This window comes from Micromys minutus (genome assembly GCF_963924665.1).
Source record: "Micromys minutus genome assembly, chromosome: 6".
Lineage (NCBI taxonomy): Eukaryota > Metazoa > Chordata > Mammalia > Rodentia > Muridae > Micromys > Micromys minutus.
Window position 1 is genome coordinate 73,542,953 of NC_137975.1, and position 13,431 is coordinate 73,556,383.

Consider the following 13,431-nt stretch of genomic DNA (forward strand, 5'->3'; position numbering starts at 1 on the left):
ATAATCCCATAACACCTAAAGTAATAGAAGCAGTCATCAAAAGCCTCCCAACAAAACAAAACAAAAAAAAAAAAAAAACCCAGGTTCAGATGTGTTCAGTGCAAAGTTATATCAGATATTTATTGACGACATAATACCAATACTCTCCAAACTATTCCACGAAATAGAATCCGACGGAACACTACCTAACTCATTTTTGAGGCTATAATAACCCTCGTTCCTAAACCACACAAAGACCCTATAAGAAAAGAGAAATTCCGATCAATCTCACTTATGAACATTGATGCAAAAATACTCAACAAAATCCTTGCAAATCGAATCCAAGAACACATCAAAATGATCATTCACCATGACCAAGTAGGCTTCATCCCTGGAATGCAGGGATGGTTTAATATACGGAAATCCATCAATGTAATCCACCATATAAACAAACACAAAGAAAAACCCACATGATCATCTCACTAGATGCTGAGAAAGCATTTGACAAAATCCAGCACTCCTTCATGTTAAAACTCTTGGAAAGAACAGGAATCCAAGGCCCATAACTAAACATGATAAAAGCAATATGCAGCAAACCAACAGCCAACATCAAAATTAATGGTGGGAAACTTGAAGCAATCCCACTAAAATCAGGGACGCAACAAGGCTGCCCACTCTCCCCATACCTATTCAACATAGTACTGAAAGACTGGCTCGAGTAATTCGACAGCAGAAGGAAATCAAAGGGATACAAATTGGAAAAGAAGAGGTAAAAACATCACTATTTGCAGTTTACATGATAGTGTACTTAAGTGGCCCCACAAATTCCACCAGAGAACTTCTACAGTTGAAAACAAGTTCAGGAAAGTGGATGGATAAAAAATTAACTCAAACAAATCAGTAGCCTTCCTCTACTAAAAGGACATTCAAATGGAGAAAGAAATTAGGGAAAGGATACCCTTCACAATAGTCACAAACAATACGAAATAACTTGGTGTGACTCTAACTAAGCAAGTGAAGGACCTGTATGACAAGAACTTCAAACCTCTAAAGAAAGAAATCAAGAAAGATCTCAGAAAATGGAAAGATCTCCCATGCTCATGGATTGGAAGGATCAACATTTTAAAAATGGCCATCCTACCAAAAGTAATCTACAGATTTAATGCAATCCCCATCAAAATTACAACCCAGTTCTTCACTGAGTTGGAAAGCGCAATGTGCAATTTCATCTGGAATAACAAAAGACCTAGAATAGCTAAATCCATCCTCAACAACAAGAAAACATCTGCGGGAATCACTATCCCTGACCTCAAGCTATATTACAAGGCAATTGTGCTGAAAACTGCATGGTACTGGTACAGAAATAGGCACATGGATCAATGGAATAGAATAGAAGATCCAGAAATGAGCCCTCACGTATATGGTCACCTGATTTTTGACAAAGGAGCTGTAAACGTTCAATGGAAAAAGGACAGCCTATTCAACAAATGGTGTTGGTCCAACTGGCACTCAGCATACAAAAGAATGAAAATAGACCCTTTCTTATCTCCTTGTACAAAGCTCAGTGTAAGTGGATCAAAGATCTCCACATTAAACCAGATACACTGAAACTATTAGATGAGAAAGTAGGGAAAACCTTAGAATACAAAAGTACAGGAGAAAATTTTCTGAACAAAACATCAATGGCTCAAGCTCTAAGGCCAAAGATTAAAAATGGGACTTAATGACATTGCAAAGTTTCTGTAAGGCTAAGAACATTGTCAAAAAAACAAAACGGCAGCCAACAGAATGGGAAAAGATCTTTACCAACTCCACATCAGATAGAGGCCTAATATTCAAGGTATACAAAGAACTCAAAAAGCTAGACACCAGAGAATCAAACAACCCTATTAAAAAATGGGGTACAGATCTAAACAAAATGTTCTCAATTGAGGAATATTGAATGGCTGAGAAACATCTAAGAAAGTGTTCTACATCCTTAGCTATTAGGGAAATGTAAATCAAAACAACCCTGAGATTCCACCTCACACCAGTCAGATTGGCCAAGATCCAAAACTCAGATGACAGCAGATGCTGGCGAGGTTTTGGAGAAAGAGGAACACTTCTCCACTGTTGGTGGGGTTGTAAACTAATACAACCACTCGGGTAATCAGTCTGGCGATTCCTCAGAAAATTGGACGTAGTACTACCTGAACATCCAGCTATTCCACTTCTGGGCTAATACCCCAGAGACACTCCAATATACATCAAAGATACATGCACCACAATGTTCATAGCAGCTCTATTTATAATAGCCAGAAGCTGGAAAGAACCCAGATGTCCTTCAGTATATGAATAGATACAAAAAATGTGGTACATTTACACAATGGAGTACTACTCAGCTATCAAAAACAATGGCTTAATGAAATTCTTAAGAAAATGGTTGCATCTAGAGAATATCATCCTGAGTGAGATAATCCAGTCACAAAAGAACAGATATAATATGCAGTCACTGATAATGGGATACTAACCCCAGAAAGCTCTGAACACCCTAGAAACAACTTAAAGACTATGTTAAGTTCAACAACAAAAAAGAATATATTTTAATTAAAATAAAACTGTATCACAGCCCCCTTTCTTCTCTACAGCCCCTCCTAGTTTCTCTCCTATCCCTTCAAATTATTAGCCTCTTTTCCTATGTTATTGTTACATATATACATGTGTGTATGTATATGTACCCACAAATACTTAATTACAACCTTAAAAATTTATTTGTATACTTTTATGCAAAAATGCTGAAAATTTGTACATTTATCTTTGTTTTTTAAAATAAAAAACAAGAAAGAAAAGTTAAGGCAGAAGGAGCTTTTAGGCTAAGCTAAACCAGTTCAGATAGTAAATCCCCAGCCAGTCAGAGCTATTTACATAGATCCTCTAGAACACTCAAACATAGACTGAAACAATGTAAACATAAACAAGTATATCTGTAAGATGGAATCAAGAACTGAAATTTTTTTGTATTTTACAGCTATTTATTTACAAAGCTCTTGCTAATATAACTGCTTTTAAAAATACAGAGAAACAAGGTCATTTACTAACTTGTGAAGTGGCACATACGTGGTTCAGAAAAGGTCCAGTCAGTTCAACTATTAAAGCAAATTATTGAAAATATGTAACAAGGAGACTTGAACATGTAGGAAATAAACTACGCTTGGCCATAGGAACCCAATCATTCTGTTTTACTGACTATAACACATAGTATATTACAAGATAATGGCAGACTTGCAAATTTTTGACAGTAAATTTCCAATCTTATACTTAATGATATGACCACAATGAAGTTGACCATACATTATACCTATGCATTTCACAGGCAATTAGCAAAACGGAAGACAACTACAGAACTGTACAGAGAACAGAAGCAATTCTTAACACAGGCTAATCCTCTGAAATAAATTCAATATAGTAGTCAAAACTAAATCAAGATCTGCTAGTGTCTAGAACAAGAAAATAAAATAAAAATAAGTCTCTGAAACAATTATAAAGTACATACTAGCATCTTATTTTTGCAACATATACAATGTTTGCAATCTCTTATCTCGATTTGCAAAAAATGAAAAATGATCTTAATAAGAACTGAAATTTTTAAATGAAAGTATGACTATGAAAGTAATTGTGCAGAATTTTAAGTTTTTTCTGAATATTAAACGCAATGAATTTATTTTTATTGTAATTGTTAACCTGTTAACAGTATGATTGAGTGGGATTCACTGAAATAAATATATACCGCCTCTAACATGCAGTGATGTTGTGCTGCCATGACTCCTTCTGCTCACAAAAGTAGTGAGTATGAATAGTCCTTTATAGATACAAGAGAGTATCAGCTATTTCATGAAGAATGGCAAGGGAGTCTGAACAGGTCTAGATGTGCTGAAGGTAATTATACAGATTAGAAGACTAAATAGGCATGGTGATATATAAAAAAGGACATTTTAAATTAGTGGTCCCCAGAAAACCATACTTTAAAAAGAAAGGAAGGAAGGAAGGAAGGAAGGAAGGAAGGAAGGAAGGAAGGAAGGAAGGAAGGATGGAAGGAAGGATTTGTTGCCTTCTCTTGGTTTTTGCAGGCACATGTCAAAAATTCATGGCACTCTTGACAGGTAGACCACAGATTATTAAAAATAAAATGTCTTTTTTTGTACACTTATTTTTATTGGATATTCTCTGTATTCACATTTCAAATATTATCCCCTTGCCCCCATTCCCAACCCCTCCCCCTGAACTTGTTTCCATGAAGGTGCTCCCTCTCCCATTCATACTCTACACCTCAGTGCCTTTCCATTCCCCTACACTGGGAAAACGTGCCTCCACTGGACCAAAGTCCTTTTCTCCCACTGATGCCAAACAATGCTATCCTCTGCAACATATGAAACTGGAGTCATGGGTCTTTCCATGTGTGCTCATTGGTTGATGTTTTAGTCCCTGGGCGCTCTGTACAATTTGGTTCATTGATAATGTTGTTCTTCCCATGGGGTTGCAAACAATTTCAGCTCCATCAGTCCTTTCTCTAGCTCTTTCGTTGGGAACCCCATGTTCAGTCTGGTGGTTAGATGCAAGCATCCTCAACTGTATCTATATGACTCTGTCAGAGCCTCTGCAGGGGCATCCAATATCAAGTTCCTGCCAGTAAGAGCTTCTTGGCATCAGCAATAGTGCTTGGGTTTGGGAGCTGCATATAGGGTGGCTCCCCAGGCGGGGCAGTCTTTGAATGATCTCTTTTCAATCCCTGCTCCTCTATTTGTCCCTGTATTTCCTCCTGTGTGTGCTTTGTTGGAAATGACCCTCCCTGCACCCAGTTTGTTGCCCTCCCCTTTCCTTTGATCTTGGCCACTCATGGCAAAAGGACAGTAGTTTAAAAAATAAATAAGTAAGACTATACTTTCAGGGATCATTTCTATAGTTTGTGCTAAAAAATAAATAAGTAAAAATAAAAATGCTAATTAAAAATGAAAAAAAACAAAACATTAGGTTGCATTCTTAATGCCTCCTTATGAGGCTGACCACCCAGAACTACATCTCAAAATATTCAAGTACAGCAATCAAAAGTCCCCTTTGGTTTACCTAATTGACATGCCCAATTAAAATTAAACACCTCATCCTAATGCTGAGATAAATAACATTAATAAACTGCCATTTGCCTATTGGCCACATCTGTATCCAAAGGCAGCCCTTTAACCCTGTAATATAAACACCCTTTCCTCTCTTTCTTCCCTTTTTTCTTCCATCTCCCTTGTTCCCTTTTCCCCACTTTGTTCTGCTGTCACCTGTCTTTGTCCATTATCCTTACCCTCTGTCCTTCTATGACAAAATGTCCTCTGTGCTGCGACGTTGGTCTTGGGGTATCCTGAGCTGACTCTGAGGTTTCGTACAATAATTATAAATGCAGAGGATGGCTATCTCTGTACCTCATTGCATATGTGGATACTACAGGCCTGTCTAGAATCACTATAATGTTCGTAAAGCCAAAATTTATATACATATACATTTTAATATTAAAAATTACATGTATATACATATATATGCATATACTTGTTTGTGTGTATATATATAATTTTTGGCTTTAAGTACAATTGTGTACTTAAAGGAGATTAGGACTCTATGAACATCATTAAAAATGTTCAGAAAATCAGCTTGAGACCTTATTAAATACCTGAAGGAGAGCACAAGCCACTCAACTGGAAGCAATAAAAAGGAAGACAGCAAATACTGTGGTGACAAAGGCCCACAACAACCTGTTATCTGACTAACTGTATATATGTGCTTAGGGACAAACTTGTATTTGTTTTTTACATGAAAATAAAAATCACTTTAATTATACTTGTGTTCTTTTCAGGGATATAAAAGAGAGAAAAGTGACATAACAGGTGGTTCTTGACGGGATGCAAATGGAGAACAGGGAAAAACTGTAGGTAGCCAGGATTCACCTACTATAAAAAAAAAATACTCAGAATCTGGAAGTCTATGTGGGACTGTGGAATATTGAGGATATGAGTCCTTACTCTTCCAAACAAATTCTACACATGTAGAGCCACCTATGAGTTCCCCCTTCGGATGCTAATCGTTGTTTGCATTTTTGCCTCGTTAACAGTGTGTTCAGTCTCCCACATTAGCAGATGCACTCATTTCAACAGTTACTAATGTAAAACTAGCTGACATGGGATGGAATAATATCTAGTATTTACCCAGAGAAGCAGAAATCAAATAGAGCATCTGGTTAAAAGTGACAAAATTATCCTTAAATGGGCAACATAGGCATCAAACAAAGCAATTCTACCTCCTTAAATATCCCTTTTAGTACATCGATGACTCACTCAGACAAAAGTATGTGCAAGGGGAACTCAGATAACAAGGTACTCATGTAAATGCACACAAGATTCCTTACACCAGGACTGGCTAAGTAATTCCTCTGTAAAAAATTGAAGTAAAATGGGAGATGATGAAAGAAAAGTCCCACCACAGAGCTAAGAGATTCAAGAATAGAATGTCTTATTATCATCGAGTGCTTGTATAAAACTCAGTACAATGAAAATTGGATACTAGCCTCAGAAAGCTCTGAATACCCAAGAGACCCACAACAACCCACAGACCACACAAAGCCCCCCCAAAAAAAGAAAAGCCAAAAAGTGGAAAACTGTCCCTCTCAGCAAAACAAAAAACTAACTAACAAAAAAACAGTAAGTGTACAGCACCCTCTCAGAGCGGGGCACACTCAGACCTCAAATCATCAACAACCCAAGAACTAAGAAGATAGCTCGGTGGCAATCTTTGGCATTCAAAAGTCATTATGTTTAATCTTTACACACCAAGAAAACCTTGACTATCTCCACCTTACGTTGCATTCTACATGTACATCATGATCATTGCAAATAGCAAGATTTCAATGCATACTATCAAACCTCCAAAAAATCAAGTTACTGACAAAAACACACTCACATAGTTCTATGCCAAAATGCTTTCAATAATCTGCACATGCATCTCTGCCTTCTTTAAATAAAGCTGTAAGGAAAAAAAACTCAATACAAGAATATAAACCCAACTAGTGATGGTGAGTCACACAGAAACAAGTGTCTTGTACAGAAAACAGACCTACAGTGTCTGGTCACAACAGAAATTCCCTGAAGGGGAAATGACACTTGGATTTCTCCACACAAAATATGGCCTTATTTTGTAATCTAGTTGTCACTCTGGGCATGTTGAGAAAAAAGACATTTCACCATAGTCACAAGAAGGTATAAATAACAGTACAATGTTTTTCTGCATGAGAGAATGTAAGGCTACAGTGAAATGTGAATGGAGACCTTTTCAGAGTCACAGTCACACGTTTTTAAGACTGTTGCCCCCATGCCACCCACTGCACGGATCAGCAGCAGTAGATTATGTCTTCTGCAACTGTGGTGTCAAATATCTGGTAACGTATTTTGGGTTTTTTTTGTTTTTTTTTTTTTTTTTTTTTTTTTTTTTGGTTTTGTTTTGTTTTGATTTGGTTTTGTTTTTTGTTTTGTTTTGTTTTTGTTTGTTTTTTTTTTTTTTTTTTTTTGGTTAACTCAGTGTATTTATAAAATGAAAAGCTCTATCAAAATACTTTTCACTGGAAAAATAAATAGAACAGACAATGGATCTACCAAAGTTCACGTCCCTTTGGCAGATGTCAGTGTGGGACAGTTCATGGCAAATACAATTTGCCCTTATTCCCCAGAGCTGATCAGCTTCCAAGTTAACTGTTAAATTATTTCACTGAGATTCATCATGTCGGTGTCTGGCTCATTCCACATCATCTTCAGCCAAGCTATGAGCACTTACAATTCTCTGACTAAAGGTTGGAAGCTTGGTCAGAAGCATCTGGAACACTGGTGGTGGAAGAGTCTGCTGTCACACTTGCAGGAGCTGCTGAGGCTGTCCACACACAGCAATTGCATTTGTCAGGTGGTCCACACCCTTCTCCTAGTCACCTTGTGCCGATAACTCTTCACCAAGCTGTATCTCTTCAAGAAAGAATTTCTGAACAGCATCAGCATCTTTAAAATCAGGTAGCTTGGAAAGACCAGCTCTCTCCTTAGCAAGCTTCTGTTTCTTTCTTCGTTCTCGAAGCCTGTTCTTGAAGTTAGGGTCACTCCGCCTTTTGCGGTCGAAGTAGATGCAGTACCGGATGAAGAGGGCACCGCACGCGCCGGCGGCGATGGCACTTTTCCGGCCCACCATTTTTGCTCCACTGGGGCGTGTGCCGGGCCGCGGCAGCCCGCCTGGCAGCGGTTAGCTCCGACCGATCGGAGCACACCGGCCACTTGCTGCCGCCAGTCTGCAGTCCAGTCGGAAAAAGCCTGGTAACATATTTGATGCTGCATTCCACTTGTGACGTTGTAGGACTTGATGAGGCACTCCAGCCATGGGTATGCATCTATCTTTATTCCTGGAGGACAAATGATATTCATAATCCTTTCCAGATTTCTCTGAAGGTCATCCTGAGTAAGTATTTCTGATGCTGGGATCTAGAAAAACTTCTCAGAATCCTTGAGGTAGACATCCAATACTCCAGTTCCATCATCACATGTGGAAGTCATAACAAACACATACTGTAGAGGTACAATGCCCAGAACTTCTGCCACAGAGGAAGGAATCCAGAGTCTTTTATTAGGGATAGTACTGAGGTTTTGTATGGGTTTCAAGTTTGAGCACTGTTTACATCCATAGTGACATGCCTGGTTTTGTCCAGGTCCTCAGGGCCAGACCTCACATGGATCACAATTTGAAACATGCTTGACAGTTCATAGATTTCACAGAGCAGTGCTCCTTCTATCAAAACTAGACATCGGGACATCCTTGTAGAAAACTCTTCGCTAACACTGGACTTCAGCTCAGTCTGGTCACTACTGTTGGTGCAGCCTTCCAAGCATACATGTTTGGAAACCTTTTCTTGCACCTTGACTCTACAGCCCTTCTGTATGTAAGTAATGTATATATATATATATATATATATATATATATATATATATGTATATGTATATGTATATGTATATGTATATGTATATGTATATGTATATGTATATGTATATGTATATGTATATGTATATGTATATGTATATGTATATGTATATGTATATGTATATGTATATGTATATGTATATGTATATGTATATGTATATGTATATGTATATGTATATGTATATGTATATGTATATACATACATACATACATACATACATACATACATACATATCACTTTAAACCTAAGGTCAGTACTGACCCTGAAGCTCCACTAGGCTCTCACTTAATTCTTATATTAGTCAGGGTTCTCTAGCGTAACAGCATTTATAGAATCAGTGACTTTCTCTAGATATGTAGAAAGTAGATTTATTAAAATTATTTACACGCTGCAGACCACCTCATCCAACAATGGTTAGCTATGAGCAGAAAGCCCAAAAATCTTGTAGTTTCTCAGTTCACAAGGTTGGCTGTCTCAACTAGACTCCAGGATATGCGGAAATACCAAATAAGTAGGCTCTAGTGCCTAGAAAGAATGGTCTTGCTAACAAGATTAGAGCAAGCAGGCAGGAACCAAAGGTTCCTTCTTCCTTATTATGCTTTCAGCAGAAAGCATGGCCCAGATTAGAGGTGTGGTTGAAAATAGCAAAATATATGCATGTTCCACACATGTCTGGTATCAACAATACCTTTGTTCTAGGACAGGAACATCTTTTAAAGGGGAAGCCATCTGGTCTTGGAACAAATTAGCTTTTTAAGGAGTCATAAGGCAGACCCTGGATTGTAATGTGCCTAAGCACAGCAACATCTTGTCCTGCTTGGGTGTTTGGTTAGGATATGCTCAGAAGCAGAATATCCAGTGTTGTTATTTCCCTGGTATAAAGGACCTGAGAAAGGACAGTGTGGCTTACTCTATTGTGTAATTGTCTCTGATTTGCTGCTTTGGAATTTTAGAAAAGTTAACAGACAGCCAGAGACACGAGGACCACTGGGCAAAGAAATGTATTCACTTTCTCACAGAACTTCCTTTTGTTGAAATAACTAAAACCCAGAATCCACTCAGCTGCTCAGCTATTGGTCACTTCCTCTACTGCATAGCTATTGGAGAGCTGGATTCTAATCTAGTTGTCTAAGTAGAAACTCTCATGTCTGTCTAGCTATCAGCCACCCACACACATGGCTGCTACAGGGCTGACCAGCTTCAGCTCCTGGTAGGAATCCCAGACCCAGTTTACCTGTCCTCCAGATAGCCTGTGCCATACTTAGGGGCTGGGACTATATTGTATCTTATGTCCTAGACTCCAGATAAGAAACCCTACATAGCCTACAACTCACTCAGCTTCACCTATAGATTTTGTATCCTGTGCCCTACTCCCACTTTGACCCAAGTACATCCTATAGAATCTAATGGGCCCTTCCTAGAATTCTGAACATGGCCAGAAATTTCTCCTACACTATAGAAAGTTTTCCTCTAGTTTTCCTCCTGCCCAAAGTTACACCTGACCTAGGTGAACTAAGACCACACCTGACACCCCATTCACATGCCAACACCATGTAGTCCCTAGACTGAAAACCAATTTTGTTCAGCTGACCCACAACCTGACAAAAAGGAGGTAACAACATTCATAGATCTAAATGTCTACTCAACAATGGTGAAAGCAGATATGTTTCAAGCAACGTCACCCATGACCTAAATCCAGATACTTATATCCCATGCAAAAGCATAAATGAGTAACTGAAACATGTCACCTCCAGTGGCATGACACTAGCATCTGCTCATATCTGATTATAGGTGTTACTATACTAGAAAACACTCATAAATTCACTCCCTTGGGCTTTAAAATGTTTGTTGAAATCACTTCCAGGCTTTACACATAAGGAAACAGGAAAAGGACTGGAACAAAGTCTGAGATACCAGCATGCTGAGGTCACTGCTCACTGTCGGCTCTTGTCTTACTACCCACAGGCTCTAATTAAAGTCATAATTATTTTAGATCAGCAAATGTCAGAGAACCAGGGAGAGGGCTGGCCTTGGGGATGAAGATTTGCAGAAGGAGCTCTTTTCCCCCTGGTGGAGCCAAATTCCTGACAGCAGCATGAGCTACTATGCACATGGAGACTAAGAAATGATAAACAGGGTCTGGCTGTGCTGTGAGGATACCCACTCCAGCTCTGCACAGACTAAGTAGGTGAGTGCTGTCTTGTAGCTGTGGACTGAGGCTCCCTGTGACTTTGGCAAGGGAGCTGTGAGGCAGGGAGGCTCTAGGTAGGAAAAAGGAGGGTCCCAGTCATCTGTCACTGTGCAAAAGGAAGAAGGCAGGACCAGAGAGAAAGAGTTTATCCCTTCCCTGCTGTCATCCAGACCTGGTTGAGGGAGTGTTTGCAGCAGTTTATGGTGAACCATACCAGAGCTGCCCATCACGTGGAACAGGCAGAAACAGGACACAGCAGGCTGGTGGCGTTTCAGTCTGGGTCTGAGAAGGACTCACATTCTCCATCATCTTATACAGCTTACCCTCAAGAGAAGCAAAGATTTGATCTGATCTGTGCATCATACTCCTTATATTTAGTCTTTTGCAGATAGGTCTCTTTTGACTTCTGACACTGATTTCACTTTTTCTGAACTTTCCAAACTATAAGACAGTGTGTGATTGTACAGTGTTGGGGGAGTGTATGTGAGGATAAGTAAGGCAAGAGAAAATTATTTCTTTAATAAAACTAATTCAGTTTCCTGTACTTGACACTTCACAGTATGCTTGCTTGGGACAAAGCACCATCTCCAGTTAATAAATGAGAATGCTCGCCACGAGAAAATTAAATAACATAATAGATCCAGAAACCGATGGAGTTGGTGTTGCAGTGGCTGATTGTCATGAATGCTCTTGTGCATACAGAACTTTATACATGTGTGTGTGTGTGTGTTTGTGTGTCTGTGCATGTGTGTGCACGAGTTCATGTGTGGGGGTTGAGTGGGAGAATGCATGTTGTTATTGTTAGCATGTGCAGGTACAGATGTGTGTGTGTGTGTGTGTGTGTGTGTAAACCAGAGGTCAGTTTCAGGTGTCTGAAGCTCAGTTTCTTCTAGGCTGGCTGACTAGAGACTTCCAGAAATCTTCCTGTCTCTTCATCCCCAGTGCTGGAATCAAAAGCATGATTCTGTAACTTATATTTATGTCAGAGTTCTGGGCATGAAACTTGGGTCCTGGAGCCTCTTCTTAAAGCATTTTTCTAACTGAGGCATCTTCTCTGCACCATGAACTTTAAACTATAAATGTTTGTATTCTTATCAAGCATTTGGTACATTTGTAACCCACATTTTTGTTACAGAAAACCTTGACTTTATTAAATTCATACAGACTAAATTTATTTTTACATGAGGGAGGTGGGAAGTCTGTGAATGCTTATTAAAATATGTGAACAGCATCTCTGTATAACACATGTATTTATAGACATGAGACTTATAGGTCTTTTAGATGAGGCCTTGTTAAGGAAAGCAAGTTACCTTGTTATTATAAATTCTAATATTTGTGGATCTAAGAACAGAAAAAGAATTTGATCAAATTATAAAATAATTAATACAGAGATATTACAAGTAAAATTAAATCTTAGTTTCTTAAGGCACAATACATGCCCTTCACTTAGATTGGTGGAAGCCTGAAATTCATTTACCAAATGTGTCACCCAAAGTTAACATTTCAGTTTTCTAATATCATAAAGAAAAGATTGCCTCAAGTGTCTCTGCAAGTTTGTTGCTAATTTCCTCTGTGCTTAGTGTAAGGTTTTGAGAAGAGCAGCTTCGTTTAATAACTTACTCATACAACATTTTTGAGTGTGCATTAACATCAATGTAAATCACCGAGAGTCTGCAAATAAAAACAGTTTTTCTGAGAATGCTCGCTATCCAGAGAGGAGGGAAGTGGATACACAAACAACACAGGCCAGAGTTCAAGGAAAGCCCAGAGATGGAAAGTAAGCTGATATGTGAAAGATGGACAGTAGGTAGCCATGACTCATGGCAAAGATCAGCCAGGGTTTATGTGCATAGTCCTGTGGCAAGAGAAGCATCAATTTTACCATTGTTGGGGGTGAAGGTAATTCAGGAATAACATCGGTAAGAGAAGGATGCTAATTATGAAGGACAAAGTCAGTAAACCTTGACATGCTTGTGAGTGTGAAGCAAATGGAGCAGTGTTCTGCTTCAAAAGGATTTTATGTGCTGTGTTAGGGGAGTTTACTTTGCATGTGTGTGTATTTACTCTTGCACAAGTGTGTGTGTAAGCAGAAGAGAGACAGCATTGTTCTCTGTTTCAGCGGCTCTCAGCCTTAAATATTCAATCAGGGTCTTTCTCTGAACATAATGCTCATGGAATCTGCTAGGCTAGTAAGCCAATGGAGTCCCAGGACCTGCTTCTTTCCCCCAGAAAACCCCTCAGC

The 13,431-nt window shown here is 38.8% G+C and overlaps 1 pseudogene across 1 annotated transcript; it reads right to left on the reverse strand.

Moving 5' to 3' along the window:
• Positions 1-7,718: 7,718 nt before the first annotated feature.
• On the reverse strand, positions 7,719-8,282 carry LOC308421881 (mitochondrial import receptor subunit TOM20 homolog; annotated as a pseudogene). Its single transcript has one exon. The product of its transcript is annotated as a mitochondrial import receptor subunit TOM20 homolog (transcript).
• Positions 8,283-13,431: the final 5,149 nt, after the last annotated feature.